Raw genomic sequence first — 8,825 nt, 5'->3', positions numbered from 1 at the left:
AACTAAAGCGGTATGTTTTAGCGCAAGTCACGAAAAATAGCATGTAAACAACCGTGGGGTAGGGTGGTTTGGCGAAGGATCTACACCACCGTAACGTGCTTTACGGAATCAATTGCGGACGCATGAATTTCAATAACCTACCTGCCGACTGCATTTCATGATCAAGTATAACAACCACCTTCTTGGTTAGGTGTCCGGTTGCGGCACTTCAAAACTGGTCCCCACTATGCGGTGAGTTACGATTGCGACAGTTGGGTGTCGGAACGAAGGCATCACGACGCGGCGGTCGTCGTTTTTGTTCGAAGTAAAGCTTTTAAGCGAAGCTGTGAAAGCACTGCTGAGTTTAGAGAAGCTTTCGTTGTGGTGAGTTTGTTGTTGGTTTTATTTTCCAGCAGAGGCGCTGACGGTTGTTTAAAGAGTTTGAGTCGTGTTGTTTGTTCAATAAAGTATCACTTCAATATATTTCAGAAAGCAACAGTTAAACAGTATTCCAAACCCAATAACATTTTAATATAAGAAACTTAATACAGAATCCTGAAATAATATCGTTTTACATAAAAACAGACAAATATATATTTATAACAAATACTGATAATTAAGGCCAATAACTAACGAAAACGTTTAAATAGGATATAAAAACTACTTAGAATCATTATGTTAGAAAAGACCTAAAACAATATTCGAAAACATTCAAAATCGTTCAAAAATATGAAATCAATGAAAAAACTGACAAGAAAAAATAGAGGATTCTTAAAGATAGTGATGCAAACGACGCCGAAATATTTATAATTTTATTCACTGAAAATTAAACAGAATTGAAATTAACCAAGATAGAGACCTTAAAACGTCGAAAATAACCATAAAAAGTTGAAGATTCGATAAATATATAGTTGGGAAGAAATTTAGCGAAAGCTAGTTGTTAAATGCCAAAACCAGAAAGCTGCTTTTGCGGCAATCTATTTGCACGGAATAGTCAGAGTCCAAGCGTCTATCATGATTTCGTCCAAGAAATAAAATTACAATCCGTGCGGAACTTGCTTTCGAGCAATTTTGCCACACAATCGATAAGGTGGTGTTGACTACGAAAGCAATTGAGAAATCGCAAGAATTTTTCTTGGAGAAGGATTTCGATGGCTTCAAGAAGCTGACGAGTTGAAGTTCGAGAATGAGAGAATTTGGGTATCGATCGGGCGGGGGTGATCCAAAAAGGTCGTCTTGTCATTGAGAGTAAACCAGCTTGAAATGGAATTGAAGTCGGTTCAACTCGGTAGCGCTCCCTTCTGTCATCTTTTCAACGGTTGTCATCGAGGTGAATGATGCTGATAACAAAGAACATTTCGCCAATGACCTACTTAATAGTGGCCCCCAGCTCAGCTTCGTATCAGAATCTCACTGTTTGAAGCTCAGATTACAACTTGTCAAGCTCAACGCCAAGTCACCGTGAACGTCAACTACGGAGTTATCATTTCGTTTGCCTCACGCTACGGAGATCATCGCTGGTGCTGCTAAAGCTGGCCATGTTACTTCCCAGTTCCCATATTACCCAAGGAACAATTATTGTTGCGTAAACATTTACTCAACTAGTTTTATTAGGCTACAGTTGAACAACAATCGAGATGGAAAATAGAAAACTTCTGTTCAATGGTTGTTCAGTTGAATTTGGAGAAATTATCCGACATACAGTTGTTCAGGAGCGGCGAAGAGGGTCTTAAACAACAACAGCAGAACATTTCATCCAACACTTGTTAAACCAGCGTTGAACAAATGCACCGGAAAAGTCTATCAGGCTACTGTTCTGCTTGTGTTCGACCAGTTTAATAAAATATTTGTTAAACATCTGTAGAACCGTTGCTCGACTTTTGAAATGCTTTTGTTAAACGCGTGTTTAATAATAATGTTTGCAAACTTTTATTTCGCGCATTAGAACATACTCATGCAGCTCATGCTGAATAGTAGCGTGGAAAAAAAGCTTGATCGACAATAATCAAGCTCTTTTAGCACAAACAAAATGCCAAAAAAAAAAAGTTTGAATTTTTTTACTATAATTATTATTTTTAGCTTTTTTAATTTTTTTGCTTGTGGAAATGATACGGGTAAATTTTTAATTTATATTAGAAGGCAATACCACCCTCTTAAAACCATCCTTTTTGTTGGGTTTCTGTTGAGATTCGAACTTGCGATCCATTGCTCGGCGGTCATCGATGAATGATATGAGCTAATCTGTAATATGACGTATACTGTGTTTAAAGTGAATATGATTCTAAACGTTCTGGTCTATTAAATGTTGAACAGGCATTGCATAACAGTTGGAACATAAGCTTTTTGCACTCACCTCTAAACAAAGCGTACCAGTTGATTTGACATAACCAGGCATGCCAGATCGACAGAATAGTCTGCAAATCTTGGTTTTAAGTGCGTGTGCGGATGTAAGCAACTGTCATACCGCACGCCGGCATTGGTATTTTCTCCCTTAACTGCTGTTTATAGAAATTGTTTTTACTCATCGAATTTATTTCTAACGTTTCTGTAAAATGTATTGCTCCGTTCATACTTTTCATAAATATTTTTATTTATTTTTTATTTTTTTATGCTGTTTTAATTTTCAAACAAATGCAGCTCGATAAAAAGCAACATCTAACAGTTATTAGGTAATTAAAGTTTATAGCATTGGGGAACATTCAGGAAAAAGTCATTTACTGAATCAATCTATTCTTTTGTGATAAATCGATCGGCCAATTCAATCGACCAGCCTGAATTGATCTTTTCTATGTTGTATAAATCTACCATATATTTCCCATATTTCTATGACAAATAGGCTTCTTGTATATTCTGAGAATTGCGCATAAAATTGTTGCTGCTGTTCAGTTCAAATCTTCTGGCATCCCTGATCATTATTATGTCACTGTCAGTATCCGTTCAGTCTTCAGTCTCCGCGGCTTCAGTCTGTATTGTTGTTTACCGATTTTGATTAAGTTTTCTCCAAATATTCAATGCAATTTCCGTGAAGCAAGGAAATAATTAATATGATCTTAAAATTTACAAGTCACTAACTGTAGTAAACGTATTTCAATTAAAGGAGTGTGGTATAAACCGTCGAAGCTAGCGGTAATTGTGGTTCCGCATCAATGAATTGCCGGGCAAGGCAGCTACTTCAATTCACAAATTAGGTTTAGATCATTTGCCAGAAAACAACGGTAAGTAGATACCACAATATATTGTATGATATTTGAATACTCTTACATTTTCGTTTTTAGGAGCTTCATAGAAATTATACACCCAAGTGGAGATGAGGCATTTGACCGCGATGAACAGGTGAGATAAAAAAATGAATTCAATCGTTTTGTCATGTTATGTTGATGCCCAACAACGACACACTTTCGTACTATTCCTATCTTTAACCTCCGAGGGCTTGTTCGGGTACATTATTATTTCGAGTGTTTGTGAATAATATTGGTGTAAACATTATTTTTCCATACCAATAATTATTTGGGATGGTGATGATGGCTTATCAATTATTTATATTTTTATTTACATTTTTTTTTGTTTTGAATGATTCGTATCGTGTTTTCGATCGAACGCAAATTGGTTTAGGGGCCATCCACATACCACGTGGACAGATTTTGAAAGATTTTCAACCCCTCCCCCCGTGGACAACTGCTCATATAAATTTTAAAAAATTTGTTTGGACCGTGGATATTACACATACCCTCCCCCCCGCTATCAAAATGGTATGTGGATGGCTTCTTAATCAGTTGAATATATGATGTTCCCTTATTTAGGGATATCGCATCAATTAGATCGTAAAAGGGATACTTTGTATGCAATGATAAGAGTGTTAAAAACGTTTGATTTTCAACTTGTAACTCAAGTATTTTATAGTACCTAAACCACAGACAGTCTGTGCCTAAACTATCAGTTACTAATTATTTTGTGCGGCTAATCACAAAACACACCATTAGAAATGTGAGACTATAATTGTTAGCATTTATTTGCTTTCGCAATTGAAGGGATTTATACCAACTTGTAAGGGAAAGAAATATAATCTAATAATTCATCTGCTAACTTTTTGAATACAAAGAAAGCTTATCGCAGCAAGTGAGTATTTGAACGATGTTTATCAAAAGTTGATAATAATTTTATTGACATAGCTTCTAATGCTCCGACACCAGTTAGTCTTTATAGTTCGAGTGAACCAAACCAAGAAAGGGGCTTTAAAATCTTTTTAAGTATTTTTTTCTGAATCCTTCAAAGTGTTTTTTCCTTGTTGAACAACAACTTGACCAGATTGGTACAGCATAAAGCATTGCTAGTCTGAAATTTTTTTTGTAAATTAAAAGTATATTCTCCAAACGAAGTTTAGAGTTTCAGTCAATGCGAAAATATAAACAGCTCATATGTTGAGTACACTATGCCTGTATACATTTTCTTTTACAATTTGCTCTTTGAAAACAAGTATTTTTTGATTAAAATATCTGTTTTTTAGTTGCTGGAGGAATAATTATTGATGATACGAGAGGAGTGGACGGAACAGCTTTGCTACAAGAAAACGACACAGGAGAGGAGAGTAATGGTGTTGGCGATTGAATATTAGGTTACGTTTTTGCATAATTTTAAGTTAAATTTAATAATTATTTATTCTACACTAATCTTAATATGCAATCTGTTAATCTGCATTTAAAAAGTTTTAACACCATGTATTCCTGCAAATATACGAAAATGGAATATATTCAATAAAATGCACATTTTCATCGCACATTCTCAAATTTTTTATCAGTCTTGTTGCTTTCTAATGGGGCGCTTAGTACTCAGTATTGAATTTTAATATCTTTTGTATTATAAACGAAAATTATTCTGGCTTAATTCAAGTAATTATGCAATCAGTTACGAAACACCGGAAGATTGTTCTGATAGAATTCATTGTAGTGTACACTTCTGTTCGCTAACTGGGAATTGGGATGTCATTTCAAAGGTAAACAAACGTTGAGGGAATTTCGATGAACAGCAGGCTAACTAAACTAAATTTGTGTTTTTTTTATTATTACTAATTATGCTTTGATGTGAATTATCCCACCTTGTAAACTATTCAGATGAATCACACACGCACGCGGGTACACACATTTATTTTAAACGAAAAACTTAGTGATATCTCAGAGCTCGTAAAAAGGCAGTTTTTGATTATACACTGGGGTCTTTTTTTACGCGGTTGGTTGTACCGCGTTGAAAAAATCCGCGTATAAAAAAACGCGTTATTTTAAAAAATCGCGTAAAATAACTCCATTCAATAATAAGATCCGATTAAAAATAATGGCACGTAAGGAAATATAAACTTGAAAAATAATATAAAAATAGTAACGAAACACACAAAATGAGTTTATAGTGCTTCCAAAATGAAAATTCAATGAAAAACATGACAATAACTTTTTTATAATAATTTTGCCACATGTTTAAGCTTTCGTTGCTTTATCGGAAGCTAATCGCAACGACCCTGACTCGTATCGTAATACAATTATTAATGTAGTTTTGTTCCTTCTTCTCGAATCAACGAAAATTGCCTATTTTTTGATAATAACAGCAAATATATAATCAAAATATGCATTATTTAGATTAATAATTTATTGGATTTACTTATACTAAACATATTTAATACCGCGTAAAAATAATCTTCCAAATCGCGTTAAAATAATCCGCGTTATTTCAAAAAACCGCGTTAAAATAATCCGCGTTATTGTAAAAAATCGCGTAAAAAAAGTCGCGTATAAAAAAACCGCATAAAAATAAGCCGCGTAAAAAAAGACCCCAGTGTATTATTTTTCACACATTACACAGTTTTTACACGGGGTGACTTGAATTTTTTACCCTTTGTGTACTCGGCGGCGCCAAAGTAAATTAAAATTTTTGATTGTAACTTTTGCAATTTTTAATTTCACAGCTTAAGCGCCTAAAGACTCAGCAACTTATGTATTTGCTTTCTAATCAGCATCTGAAAGTTCATATAACAGGTAATTTTCACAGTTTCGGACGTTTTTGGTAATATGCCTCCAAAATGGTCCTTTGGAAAAAGATTCCACTGGCTTCTAATGAGCATAGAAACAGTTTAATGTAATGGGTATCAAATTCATAAATATACTTCAGCGGGCCGTTTTTTACGTTTTCGAGGTGATTTAAGGATTAGTCCTCAAAAGGAAATTTCGGGACAGATTTCCCTGAGGCTCTTAGCGGCCAAAGAAGTAGAAAAAACATTTACATATGTGAATCAAACTACATGAAAATACTTCAGCAGGAGTTTTCTTTAGCTTTTAGATTATATGATGGCCCCAAAACCACCCGAAACCATGAGAATTCTGTAGAAGTAATTTTATGAACTTTGAAACAATAATTGTGGGATGCTGTTCAACTATTCATAGAAATCCTCTGTTTTTGATCAAATCGCCGGAAAACCAGATTTCCGGGAATAAAAACATTTTTCGGGGCACCACTGACTTTGATTTGAAAGCAGATAAGTTGCTGACTTTCACAGTGGTTGAAAAACCTTTATACTGCAATAAACCAATTATACGACGGGCTCCTTGGGAGACTTCAAACGCATGTATGCGGCATTTGAACAACACATACAGAATAACAGCTGCCGGATTGCCGTTTGAAACGTTCAAAAAGCTTTTATTAAGCGAGATCCCCACTGATGAATGGAAACCTTTAAAGTGCTTCAACGCAGCATATATTTATAAGTGTTGAGCGGGGGCCTAGTGTGGTTGGTAACGTCTCCGCCAACCACGCTCGACGCCTGGGTTCGAATCCCACCGCCGACATAGGTGTCGATGGTTGTGGGGTGGCGTGATCCACTCACAACCAACCCAACTGGTCTAGATTCAATCCTAGCCGACACCGGGAGATTTTCTGAGGCGAAAAATCTCTGGGATCACGCCTTCCATCGCATGAGGAAGTAAAGCCGTTGGCGCCGGTCCGTTAATAAACGGGTCGTGAGTTAGGGACCTGGGTGTGGAGTCGCCTCCCTGGGCGTCGGTAATTGGCCACAACAGTGGCGGAAATAGACCGACGGAAAATAAGCGAGAATAAAAAAAAAAAAATTATAAGTGTTGCTGGTAATCTTTTGCAAACGTTTGAACAAGTTCTGTTAAGCTGGAATTCCACTGTTGAATAAGCACATGAACAATGAATGTTGCAACGTTTGTACAACGAATAATTCAGCGTGTTGTTTATTCAGCACCGGTTGCTTCTACACTGCTTTTATTCCACATTTGCTTTCATAACGGCTTCCAAATTGTTCCTTGGGTAACGTTACTCGATGAGAAAACTCTCGCAATCTCACACTCTTTAATCCCCAGTTCAACATCAGCTATAAGATCGACATCATCATTGGTGCTGAACTGTTCTATTCGCTTTTAACAACCGCAAATCTTGCTGGCTACTTGGTATCAGCTAATCCGAAAGACCATGCTGAGAAACATTGTTTGCAGGAAGGTAGCAAATTAAGGTTCTGATTCTTGAGTATTCTAGACAAGTCACATACGCGCTAATGACAGTTTCGACAAGTAACTCGAACGCTATTAGAAAGGTCTATCGACATACACAAAGCCTACACTTATGATGAGCATAAGAATTCATGAGAAACTATTACCAATGTTCGGCGATTTCAATACAACCGCACTACGTCGGCTCTGGCGCACAGCCTGCATTTTATTCTACCTCACCATGCTATTCACCGTCTTGAAAACACAACGAGGACACAAGTGGTGTACGATGGATCCTGCCGATGTTTCAACTACCACATACCTCGCTATTTCGTCACAGCCTACGCCAAGAAGATGTTGCATGGCGAATCTAGGTTCAGAAAATGAATCGAATATGTTGGAATATAAAAATCCTATTGAAACTGTTATGGTATGTTTGCATGCAATTCTGAGCTTGTTATATTAGTTTCCTAAAACTTGAAGAGAAATGGATTTTAACCCCACAAAGTAGGCCACATAGAAAGTATGTAGAATTTTCATAATTTTGACCATCGAAAACATCAAAATTGAGCACGTGTAAGCACAGTTACTGATAGAGCGCCTGAAAGTCCCCCTTGTGCCCTCCAACAATCATAAAAAGTTAGCGGAATATTTGCGTTTTTGTAGAAAGAGATGTTTAAAAACTTTTAATTTTTTTGTAAGTTTTGGTTTTTTGGGTACTTATCACCACATTGAGGAAACGTACAGTTAGTATACCCAATTATTAATTTGTTTACACTGATGAGTTATTTCTGTTTTTCGGAAAAATATAAGATTTACCTTGGTTTACGTAGATTATAGACATCCCATTGTCGTTAAAACATTTTTCTCATATGATAAAATCATCTACAGTAGAAAACCAACAGTTTGACACCAAAAAATAGTTTTGGCTGCAAATCTTAATTTTTCGGCCATTGTGGTTGTTAAAGCTAAAATTTTCGTTCAAACATTGTGGGTAAATTATTTGAATTGGGTAAAGACCTAACTGAACAGTACGTCGCAAGGTGGACTGATCGCTCGGAGTTCAATCAACTAAAAGCTCTCACTGTGCCACGGGAAGTCGTTCAGAGTCGACAGTACAGCCTACATTGCTTTTTTTCAGCGACTGCCGAAGGGTAATGCGGCACGTATCCACGGAGCAGGACCCTGTTGATTACATCTCCAGGGAAATAATGGCAAGTCAGATCTTGAAGGATGAATTATGATGACATGGACCGTGTTTCTTGAAGGACCCCGTCCTTAATGTGCCAGAGTGCGCAGTTTCGATGCTGAACGCTCAGGACTTGCAGCAAGCAGTGTGTCCAGTCGTCGCTCTCC

At 36.6% G+C, this 8,825-nt stretch overlaps 1 long non-coding RNA gene across 1 annotated transcript; it reads left to right on the top strand.

Annotated features, from left to right (window-relative positions):
* The first annotated feature begins 3,073 nt into the window (after nt 1–3,073).
* On the top strand, nt 3,074–4,749 carry LOC129718307 (uncharacterized). The gene is made up of 3 exons (XR_008726852.1): nt 3,074–3,194; nt 3,255–3,312; nt 4,484–4,749. It is a non-coding gene; the product is annotated as an uncharacterized LOC129718307 (long non-coding RNA).
* Nucleotides 4,750–8,825: the final 4,076 nt, after the last annotated feature.

Source organism: Wyeomyia smithii, chromosome 1, assembly GCF_029784165.1.
Source record: "Wyeomyia smithii strain HCP4-BCI-WySm-NY-G18 chromosome 1, ASM2978416v1, whole genome shotgun sequence".
Lineage (NCBI taxonomy): Eukaryota > Metazoa > Arthropoda > Insecta > Diptera > Culicidae > Wyeomyia > Wyeomyia smithii.
The sequence above is the reverse complement of the archived record's forward strand: the minus strand, read 5'-3'. Positions and strand labels throughout refer to the sequence as shown.